Source organism: Pinus tabuliformis, chromosome Q (genome assembly GCF_031772625.1).
Source record: "Pinus tabuliformis cultivar Carrire ecotype Pingquan chromosome Q, CPIR1, whole genome shotgun sequence".
Lineage (NCBI taxonomy): Eukaryota > Viridiplantae > Streptophyta > Pinopsida > Pinales > Pinaceae > Pinus > Pinus tabuliformis.
Genome location: NC_142296.1, coordinates 316,399,950 through 316,410,691, shown reverse-complemented (window position 1 = coordinate 316,410,691; position 10,742 = coordinate 316,399,950). Strand labels below are relative to the sequence as shown.

The 10,742-nt window shown below is 37.0% G+C and overlaps 1 pseudogene; it reads right to left on the bottom strand.

Annotated features, from left to right (window-relative positions):
- Nucleotides 1–1,326: 1,326 nt before the first annotated feature.
- On the bottom strand, nt 1,327–4,676 carry LOC149219467 (NAC domain-containing protein 75 pseudogene; annotated as a pseudogene).
- Between the last annotated feature and the right edge of the window lie 6,066 nt (nt 4,677–10,742).

Below are 10,742 nucleotides of genomic sequence, written 5' to 3'. Positions count from 1 at the left end.
ATATTCATCATAAAACTAGGTTATATATCATATTAGGTTATGAAAGTATTTTTCAAAGAAAGTAAATAATAAAATGTTAATTAAGTTTCTTTTGCTCATCTTTGTGGAAGGTTGAGAAACATATCATTTCATTCTTGGGATTTTCTAAATGAATGATCCAAACATTTCTTTAATCATATTAGTGTTATGAGTAGGATACTTCGAGTGAAATATATGGAAAAAACATCGATCAGATCAGTTCATTCTTTGGCCATTTTTAAAGAAATATCCAAAGACATTGCTTTGATCAAATAAATTGTGTTATGATTTGAATTTTTAATGTTAGATTAGGTTTGTTATGAGTGGAACTTTTGATATTAATATAAGTTAAAATGGATCTAAAAAATATTCTTGTGTAAGAAAATTCTCATCCTATGGTTATTGCAAATTCCAAAATGTTTTAGAGATTGAATGGAAATAAACAAAGTCAACCATTTGACTTTGTACAGACACATTAGATCTCCATACTATTTTAGAATTTGTGATAGAGATAACCTTGCCCCTTTTCCAGTTATATATCTTCTATTCCATTTTCTAAATAATTTTTAAATCATCTTTGAACTTTTAATTAAAAAAAATTGATTCATCTTCATTAACTGCTTTGGTATCTTTAACATTTAGTGCTAGTTTTATGCAATTTTCTCTTTTCTTGTTTGTTATGTAATATCTAGAAACAAAATCATCATATATGCCAACAAGATCTGACATCTTAATAGTCCAACAAGGTATTATGGTCACCAATGCCTCACATATGAATTGTCCAACAAAATAGTTTGTTGTTATTATCTAAGTGCTCTAACAAAAGAGTTTTCTTGGAAACCATAATCCAACATCTTAGGGTTTCAACAAAGTTTGTGATCAAAGATCAACATTTCAATGAGAAGGTACCAAATTTTAAATACCACTTCTCTTCTGAGTGTATTCATAAAAGAGTTGGATTTTTTTTTTTTTTCTTACATGCATAGAAATGGAGATAATATACTTCAAAATTTTAGCATTGGTTTCTGTCAAGAAGAACCTCCCTAGGTGAATTTTTTGGTATGCAAGGTTAAATTATTCACGTTTTCTTACTTAATCACTACCTTTTAATTTGGACTGTGCAATAGATAAATTGCACAAATCGTGAGTTCCTCTCACTTGTTGTTACAAGGGATTATAAGCTCTATAAATATGTCTTTTGATGGAACTAACAGTTTATGCAATTCTGCATCTATCTGAAACTTGAGTTTCTATTGTTATACTAACGTTCTAGACATACCTAACATCTATATCCTTTTTCGATTTGCATTACCTTGGTTGGGTATGGAAGAATACCATGGATACCATGATCTCCCCTTCTTTCTCTTCTTCTTAATAACCCAGATGATAATGATGCATCACCTAATTTGTTTTCTCAGGTTCCTTGTGTTTCCAAAAGTTATTGTACAAAACTAAGATTTTCTTTGAGCCTTTCTATGTGCCATTAACCAACAATGATCCCATTTTTCTACTCTAGTTCCATCTCGTTTCACCTTCACCAATATTGTCACACATTGTTTGGATATTTATCCTTTTTCTAGTGACTATTGTGTATGCTTTAGAAGTTTGATGAAAGAAATGCCTTACAAGGCCATCTTGAGATATTTATGTTGCCAAAATAGAATCTCGCTATCTATCTAGGAATATCAGTTGATGGTAATTGAAAGTATAAAGATACTTAATATCAAGCCTTTTTTCCTTATGATGGGTGGAATCTCTACAAAAAAATGTTGTTTTTGCATATTTACACAATCTACATTCAAGTGATGGATAGAGTGTACATCCAAACTGTGGTCCATTTCAATATATATACACAATTTACATTTGAAATTTTGTACATTTCCACATATATACACAATTTATATCCAAAAAAAAATAATCATAATTTTTTTTTGAATGATAATATCCACTACCTATCAAGTAATGGGTTTGGATCTTATCACTAATAGGGTTACTTAGACTAGTTAGGATTAAAAAATCCCCTATTGTGTAGGAAATACATACCTAGAAATTTTTCTACATGGGTAAATCAGATCCCATATCCACCTTCAGTTATAGGAATGAACTAATCACTCAAATGATGAGGGCTAAAATTATTGAAGTTAATATTTCCTTGAAGATTTTATATGAGTTCCTGATTTGTAGGGTCCAATTTTATTTCATAAGGAAGGTCAGGCCAACCATAAGGAGCCTATAACCAAAAAAAAATTCTTATAGTTAACTCGACACAGGAATATGACTAGTGGGAAATGAAATTATTATTTTCCTAGTAGATGGGCATATCGCCACTCATATATGTATTCTCCCTGGATTAAAATTGTTTAGTTGGTCTCCTACACCATGAACTATAAGATATTCTTTGTGTCGAGATAGAAAAAGTGAACACTTTCATAAGTCTTCACATTAAATTTGGTGACCACAAGTAGGATATCATTATGGTCAACCCTTATCCTATTAACCTTTTCCACACAAACTTCATATTCATAACCTAAATAGTCAGCAACAAACATTCTAAGTTCTTGAAACCAATTTCAATCTTGCAAATTACATTTCCTAAAAACCAGTCACAACCCACAATTTCTTTCCTCAATTCCAAAAATTAAATAAACTACTAAAAAAGAGACTTAGATTTGTTAGTGTCAGTGTCTTCACACTGCCATCAGTTATCAAAATCTACGCTTTTTCATTTCATAGTAGGAGTCCCACACTGATGAGTTTGCATTCCATTAGGTCGTGGATTCACTGATGGTAGGGTTTACTTCCAGTTTTTCTCCTCATGATCTGTACTTGCTGATCCTCTTTCATATTTCATTCATGGTTCATGGTTTACTCTGTAGTTTATCTTATTAGGTCTTAGGGTTTGGTTTCTCTAGGTTTTAGGGTTTTATCATTGTCAAAACTAGTTATTTCATGCCAATAATGATTAGCAATGATATGAGGAGGCTAATAATGATTGTTAAAATCATAATTTACTAGTTTGAGAGCCGAATGTAGTTCTCACCTCAAAACTTGTTTTGAGGTGAAAATAGAGAATTATGTTATTTATCTTCATTTATGATGTAATTTTATTTTTTCTATATGTAATATTTTTTCCCAAGCTCCTCCTAAGCTTGTGATGTTTCTAAGCATCTGCCACTGCAAAAAGTCAAAGTTATCTAGAGCATTAAACCACTTGCAAGCAAAAGAGAATAAACTTGAAAAACAGAGTATTGAAAGAGACAAAGAGACATTACAAAGATGGGTTTTCAAAAGAAAAAATTAAAAAGGGAGTTCATATAAAAACTCCTTCTCTTCTATTTTCATGCCATTATGACATTTTGCAAATCAAAATAGCCAAGGAGAGAAGAAAATCGGTTTTCTAAGTGTTATTGAGCAAAAACAGGGTGGTGTTGCACTTAGAGGATAAGGCATTGTGCCTTTGGAGATTTTGGCCTGCCGCTGCACTCTTGGAAAAGGTGTTAGTCTCCTAGCCTGGCGTTGTTCTCCTGGCTCAATTTTACAGTGTAAATTACAACGGGTACTGCGCTCCTAGCCCAACGTTGCACTCCTGGGTGGTGGCGCTGCTCTTAGGCCAGCCATGCCCAAAATCACTCCTAGCTTCATTTTTCTCCAAAATCTCATCTTCTTTATCACTTGCCAAGTAAGTATTGATGCTCCTCTTCTCTGTTAGTTTTCATATGTGTAAAATTTCATGGTTTTGAAACTCTTACATGTTAACACTAATCTCCACTAAAAACCCTAGTTTTTCAAAACCCTAGTGCTTCATTCTCCCTACCACTCACCTCCTAAACTAAAAACCTTGTCCCCATCACTACTATCCCATTCTACCATCCCGTCATTACTCCCTAAACCTTATCCCTCACATGTTTTTCCTGTAGCCTCATTTACATCCATTTCTCCCAAACCGTTGCACATACCACCCATCCCAAATTGTGCAAACTAAGAGAGTCATCCAAATCATGGACAGAGGCAGTGATTATGAGGAGTATGAGAAGGACACAGTCAGTGATAGTTCTGTAGAGAGACATAGGCAAAGAAAGCCTCACAAGGGAGGAAAAATCATAAGAGAAGAACCCACTAGTTTAAGAGAATTACAGGCTTGCCCACTTGTAGTCTCTTGTTTTAGGCACCAAGGTTGTTTTGAATTCTGTGAACTAGTGGAAAGAGCTCAGTTTCACCATGAGTTGGCTAGACTTTTTTTGACTCATTTACATAACAATGAGGTGACACTTGCTGTGGTAACCTTCAAAATATCACCAACTATCATTTCAGAGGCCACTAGAATCCCTAATGTGGGTGAGAAATGGTACAAGGGTTTTGACCTTGCTGAGCATTATTGTGAACCTTACATAAGAGCTCAGTTCAGGAGATAGGTGAAGAGGGCTTTCCCATTTAAATTTTTTGAAGGCAGGTATGTTCCTTTGATGAGGATTATCATCAAATATTTTACTTATGAAGGAAGATTCTCCTGGTTGTATGCTTAGCATATCAGACTTCTCATGCACTTCACCAAGGTAAAGATGATGAACCTATCATACTTCTTGTTTCCAAACATTGATAAGATAGCTTACCTTGTGCAGAAGAAGCCATACCCTCAACAGTTGAACAACATCTACCATTACTCCTTAATCATAAGCATTGTTCTTCACCATCTCAGTCATCTTAACATTCCTTGGGAGACTTTCATTTCTCATGAGATGTTCAAAGGTCCACAGATCCCATCACCAGTACATCAAGAAGATGGTGGGCCATCTAGCCATGAAGAAACAAGGAAAGAGGTTAACGAAACCAAAACTACTGAGATGCTAATGTATTTGACATATCAGACAGGCACAAGAAAAATTTTTGCAGCTACTAGGCAAGTGTTTTCTCCACAAAATGTGGAAGGAACCTTGCCTTCTTCTTCAGTCCACAGGTAAATGTTAACTCCACAAGGTGTGGAAGGGGCTTTGCCTTCTACATCGACAAAACAGGTACAAATTGAGAAGTTGAGCAAAGGCAAGGGAAAATGCAGGAGGAAGATCTTGGTGATGATGAGGAAAGAGATTTTGACTTGGTTGAGCATGAGGAGCCACAATAGCGCCATACTCATCAAGGAGTCAGAATCATTGACTTGGAAGCTCAGGATGAAAAAAATATCAAAGACATCATCATTCAAGAAAGGGAAGCTCAAATACAAGCTTTGGGAGACAACTTAGAGAGAGCAAACTTCATCATCAAATACTTGGAATAGGAAACAAATAGCTGAGTGACAAACAAGTCCTCATGGAGCTAGAAATAGTCAGAGCAAATAGGCAAATTATCAAAGAGGATAATGTTCCATTGACTTCTATTGAGCAGGAGATTGAGAATGATAGGGAAACATGGCTTGAGAGGCTCAAAATACATCTTTAAAGACTTATTGAGAAGGCCAATAAGGAAAAGAAAATGCTTCGACATATGGCATACCATTACATGACCCGCAACAAAATCTGTAACATGAGGATTAGAAAATTGAAGGCAAGGCCAAGGAGATATTTGGAAGCCAAAAAGAAGCAAGATAGATTGAGAATGTTAGATGAAGCCTCGCTAGTCCATCAAGGTAGCTGATGGTGGTGTTCCATGCAAAATTTGGGCAATTTTTGGAAAGTTTTTGCATTTTTGAAATTTTGTAATTTATAACACAGAAGTTTTACCGAGGAGTGTAGTGCCACCGGCGATGCACTTCTTCATGGGGCATCAATTGGAGGAAAAGTTGACATATTTAGATTTATCATGATGAGGACATACACCCTGGAAAGTTTCAGATGTTTTGGAGCAGATATGGTCCACCAAAAGGTCCAAAAACTACCAAAAAATGACCTCTCTACCTCTTTTTGGACACACAGAAGTAGTCTTGGAAGATTCAAGTTTTTTGGGTGTAAATGACCTCCAAAATAAAAAATTCTAGGTGTTTCAGAAACTAGACTTGAATACCTTTCTAATGAGCTATCATGGGCTTAATTTGGCTAAGGGGAAGGCCTTCAAAAGCAATTGTAACATGGCACTGCGCTTAGGACCAGTGTCGCTGTGCTTTTGACCATTTTTCTTAGAAAATCAAAATTCACCTGTTTTGACTGTGAATTTTATTTCTCTCTCCTAATGGATGATTTCACTGATGTAATTGATGACATGGAATGTAAATGTAATGGTAAAATAGTGTTAGATGGTAGATTCATTAGTTAGAGGTGGTTTTCAGGAAAATGAATCAGTTTCCCTACTGTTAAAATTGGAAACCAAGGAAAAAATTCATGTGGGTCATCTTATTCATGGTTGATAATATTTTTATTAGATTCCTCTCACTGAGAGGTGTAGGATTGATATAAATATCATCCGATTCTGATAAGTATTCATGGAGATATGAATTTATTTTGATTATGGAATTATTATCAAGCCAACCTACAACTCACGTAGGCTTAGAAGCCCAACAGTTACATCTATTCAAACACCAACGTTGTGCATAAATATAGGAGGACTTTTCTTGATTTCGACTCACTCATCTCATCACATCTCTCTCTCTCTACTGCGCAGAAAAGAGTCTCTTCTCTACTGTGCATAAAAGGGTCTCTCTCTCACACATGTAAAGTCGGAAGCTATTGAACCTGAACCTGCAACTGCAGATCCAAAGTTTGACTAGCATTGACCATTAGATCTCCTCCTTAGAATTTTTTTGTAGGTCCATTTGGATCTCCTCTGAAAGACACAACTTTTTGTGGTGGAATTAAGTCAATCCGACAGACGGTTTGCAAGATATCGACTGCCCTAGTTTGAAGGAAGTTGTTGAAACTGAAGCTGCAACTGCAGAAGTAAAGTTTGACCTGCGTGGACTAGAATATCTGCTCATCTAAACTACATTGTAGGTTCATATAAACCTCCTATGAAAGCCACAACTTTTTGTGGTGGAATCAAGTCAATCCGATAGACAGTTTGCAAGATGTCGACTACCCTATTTTGAAGCAAGCTGCTAAAACTGAAGCTGCAACTGCAAAAGTAATGTTTGACCTATGTGGACTAGAATATCTCCCCATCTAAACTGCATTGTAGGCTCATCTGAACCTCCTCTAGAAGCCACAACTTTTGGTGGTGGAATCATGTCGATCCGACGGTTGGTTTGAGAGATATTGTCTACCCTAGTTTGATGATGAAGCCGCTCATGCTGATGCTGCTGATCTAGGTTTTGCTACTACTGATATAAATAAGATTTATTGTACTATTTATCTCTGCTGAATTATTGAAGATAAAAGAAGATTTGATCAAAGGGTTTCCCCACACATTATGGGGTTTTTCCCTGGCTAGCCGCCACATTTTGTGTCCCTTGTCTTGGCTTGTTTTCTATCAATCGTTTAATGTTCTATCTACACTTTACTTTATGTACATGTGATTGGTAATTTGTGGAATATAATAAGAAAAAGAAGTAAACGATTATAAGCATATAACATACCATATCTTAACATGGTATCAGAACTGAGCTGAAGACAATGCCCAAGCAAGAGCAAGAGCAATCACTGAAGAGAAGATTGGTGAGGCCATCCTAAAAGAACTATGGGGTCCTTAACACTATGCCAAAGGCAAACTTCGTGAGAAAGATGACTATAATGGGTGGGAGATTTCTATCAATCTAACCCTAGAAGATCAAGGAGTGCTGGACCGTGTAAAAGGCAATATTGTTGAGCCTCCATCAAATGCATCCATTACTGCATGGAACAAATCGAAAACTAGAGAAGTCAAAATAGAAGGTCATCCGAGACTCTATCGACAAGCACTTGGTGGTCTACATCTCTGACCCGAACAACTCCAAGGAAATCTATGATAGACTGGTGAGTTTAGTTAAAGTTAATGATGCAAATCAAGTTTTGTTTCTTAGAAATAAGCAGAGGGAAATCAAGAAGGGTAAAGATGAGAGTATGCAAACATACTTCTTAAGAATAACCGAGATCAAGAACGATCTCCTATCTATTGTGGAGGCTATTACTAATAGGGAAATGGCACTCACGACTTTTGGAGGATTACCATCCAAATGGTACGTGTTCAGGACTACTCTTCTGAACAATAATGTAATTCCTAGTTTCAAGCAATTAATGGCTAGATGCATTCAAGAAGAAACAAGGGAAGAAGAGCAAGAAATGCCCATGCCTAAAGGTCCTCCTACTGCCTTTTCTTCTCATGCTAAGAAAAGAAATAATTCTGGGACTAAATCGAAAGGAAAGGATGGACCTAAGAGTGGAAGAAAATGATGATGTTACATCTGTGATAAAGTAGGTCACTATGCAAGGGAGTGCCCTGATAGAAATGACTCACACCGAGACGATGACCAAAATCCGTCTAATGGCAATAAAAGGAATGACAAATTCAATAGCAAAGGTAAGAGGAGAGCTGGGAATCGAGGAAGAGGACAACCATTCAAGAAGTCTAGAAATTCCAGGATGTATTAAATGCACCTAACCACAAAAAGAACCTAGTTTCCATCTTGGCAATGGAAGACAAAGGCTACAAGGTAACCTTCAGCAATGGCAAGGTACGTGTATAAAAAAATAATGTTAAAGATGCCTTTACTCTTGGGTTTCGTGTTGATTCGTTATATCAGGTCGATAGAAGTCCGTTAGGTATCATGTCTAATGACACATCTCTTTAGTCCAAACTTTAGCATTGGAGGTTTGCCCCCCTTCATTATAAAGCTATACTCGGTGTAAGACAAATGGTGATAGGGATGCCCAAATTCTGAGTAGAGAAAGAAAGTGTATGTCTAGGATGTGCCGAAGGAAAGCTCAAAAGGGGACCATTCCCCTCAAGCCAAAGCAAGACCTCCGATATATTATAGTTGTTTCACTTAGGCATATCCAAGGCTAGCATTAACAGGGAGACTACTACACCACATACTCCTGAGCAGAATGGTGTGGCAGGAAGGAAGAACCATATGATTGTGGAAGCTATTTGGGCCATGGTACATGATCAAAGACTTCCAAAGTTTCTATGGGCTGAAACTACAAACACTGCCATATATGTACAAAATTGATTCCCTCATCAAGCATTGGGAAGTCGTGATTAGTCATGACGTCACCTTTGATGAAGATATGGCTCGCAGCAAGGTGGACAAACTTCCAACTTTGAGGAGCTCTCAAGAAGTCGACACCAGGGAACCAAAAGAAAAGGATGATGAATCAATGCTTGATGTAGAAGAACCCATGGATCCGATTGATCCTCATCCACATGAGCATTCCTCTTCTAGGAAGGGGTCTTCATGGATTAGGGGGATACTTGATGATGCTGAAGGACATGCTAAACCCCAAGGAACCTTTCGTGAAAGTAAGAAACCTAACAGGTATCAGGGATACTTGACCATCATGAGCACTATCATATAAAATGAGCCTTCATCATTCTTAGATGTCGTCAAGCATTAAGAATGGAAGGATGCTATGACTGAAGAATATGAGTCTATTATGAAGAATGATGTATGGGAAGTAGTTCCCAGACCCCAGGACAAGACAATTGTTACTTCCAAATGGCTTTACAAGATAAAGCATGCAGCAGATGGAAGTACGGAAAAGTATAAGGCTTGTTTTGTTGCTCGTGGTTTCTCCCAGAAGGAAGGTATAGACTATGATATGTGAACTTGTTGCTAGATATACGACCATCCGATTGATCATAGCCCTTGTGGCTTCACAAGGATGAAAACTACATCAGATGGATAGATCGTGTTTTTGCATTGTTCGATCAAAGAAGAGGTCTATGTGGAGAAACCAGAAGGATTTGAGATTTATGATTGAAAATATCATGTATGCAGGTTGATGAAGGCTCTCTATGGGCAGAAGCAAGCACCTTGAGCATGGTATGAGAGGATCGATAGCTACTTGATGAAGCTGGGATTCACTAGGAGTGAAGCTGATCCTAACCTATAGTTTAAGGTTGAAGATGACAAACCTCTCACCCTAGTGTTGTACATGGATGACCTCTTTCTAACAGGTGCATACCCTCTCATTCACAAATGTAAGAGGGAGTTGGCTTCTGAATTTGAAATGAAGAACCAAGGACTTGAAGTGTGGTAGAAGCCAAGGGAAATTTTCCTATCTCGAGTAAAATATGTGGTGAAGATTCTAAAAGGATTTGGTATGATGGACTGCAAGCTTGTGACTACCTCGAGGATCTTAACTTTCAGAAGTTATATGGTAGTGATGTTAGACCACATTTGGGAAATCCCTATGAGTTTCAAAAAAACCCATTCCCGTTGATGTTCTTGGTGAACCTCCGTCCGAACATATGTTTTGCAGTTAGCATTGTGAGCTCATATTTGGTTGAGCTTCACTAGATTGGTGCTAAGAATCTATTGAGATGTCTTTAGGACACAATCTCTCATGGATTGAGATACACTACTGGAAATATGAAACTGCATGATTATTCGAATGCTAATTACGCAAGTAGTGTGGAGGATCACTGGAGCACTTTTAGTGTTGTTTCTCTTTGGATTCTGCTTCGATATAATGGATGAGCAGGAAGCAGAAGTCAGTTTCCATGAGCATCGTCGAGACCAGATACATATCTACGAGTATGATCTTGTATGAAGCTGCCTGGTTGGGAAATCTCTTCAATGAGTTGTTTGAACACATACCACTGTGATTCTATGTAACAACCAGAGGTGGGATTCGATTACTGAGGAATCCTGTATTCGTCGA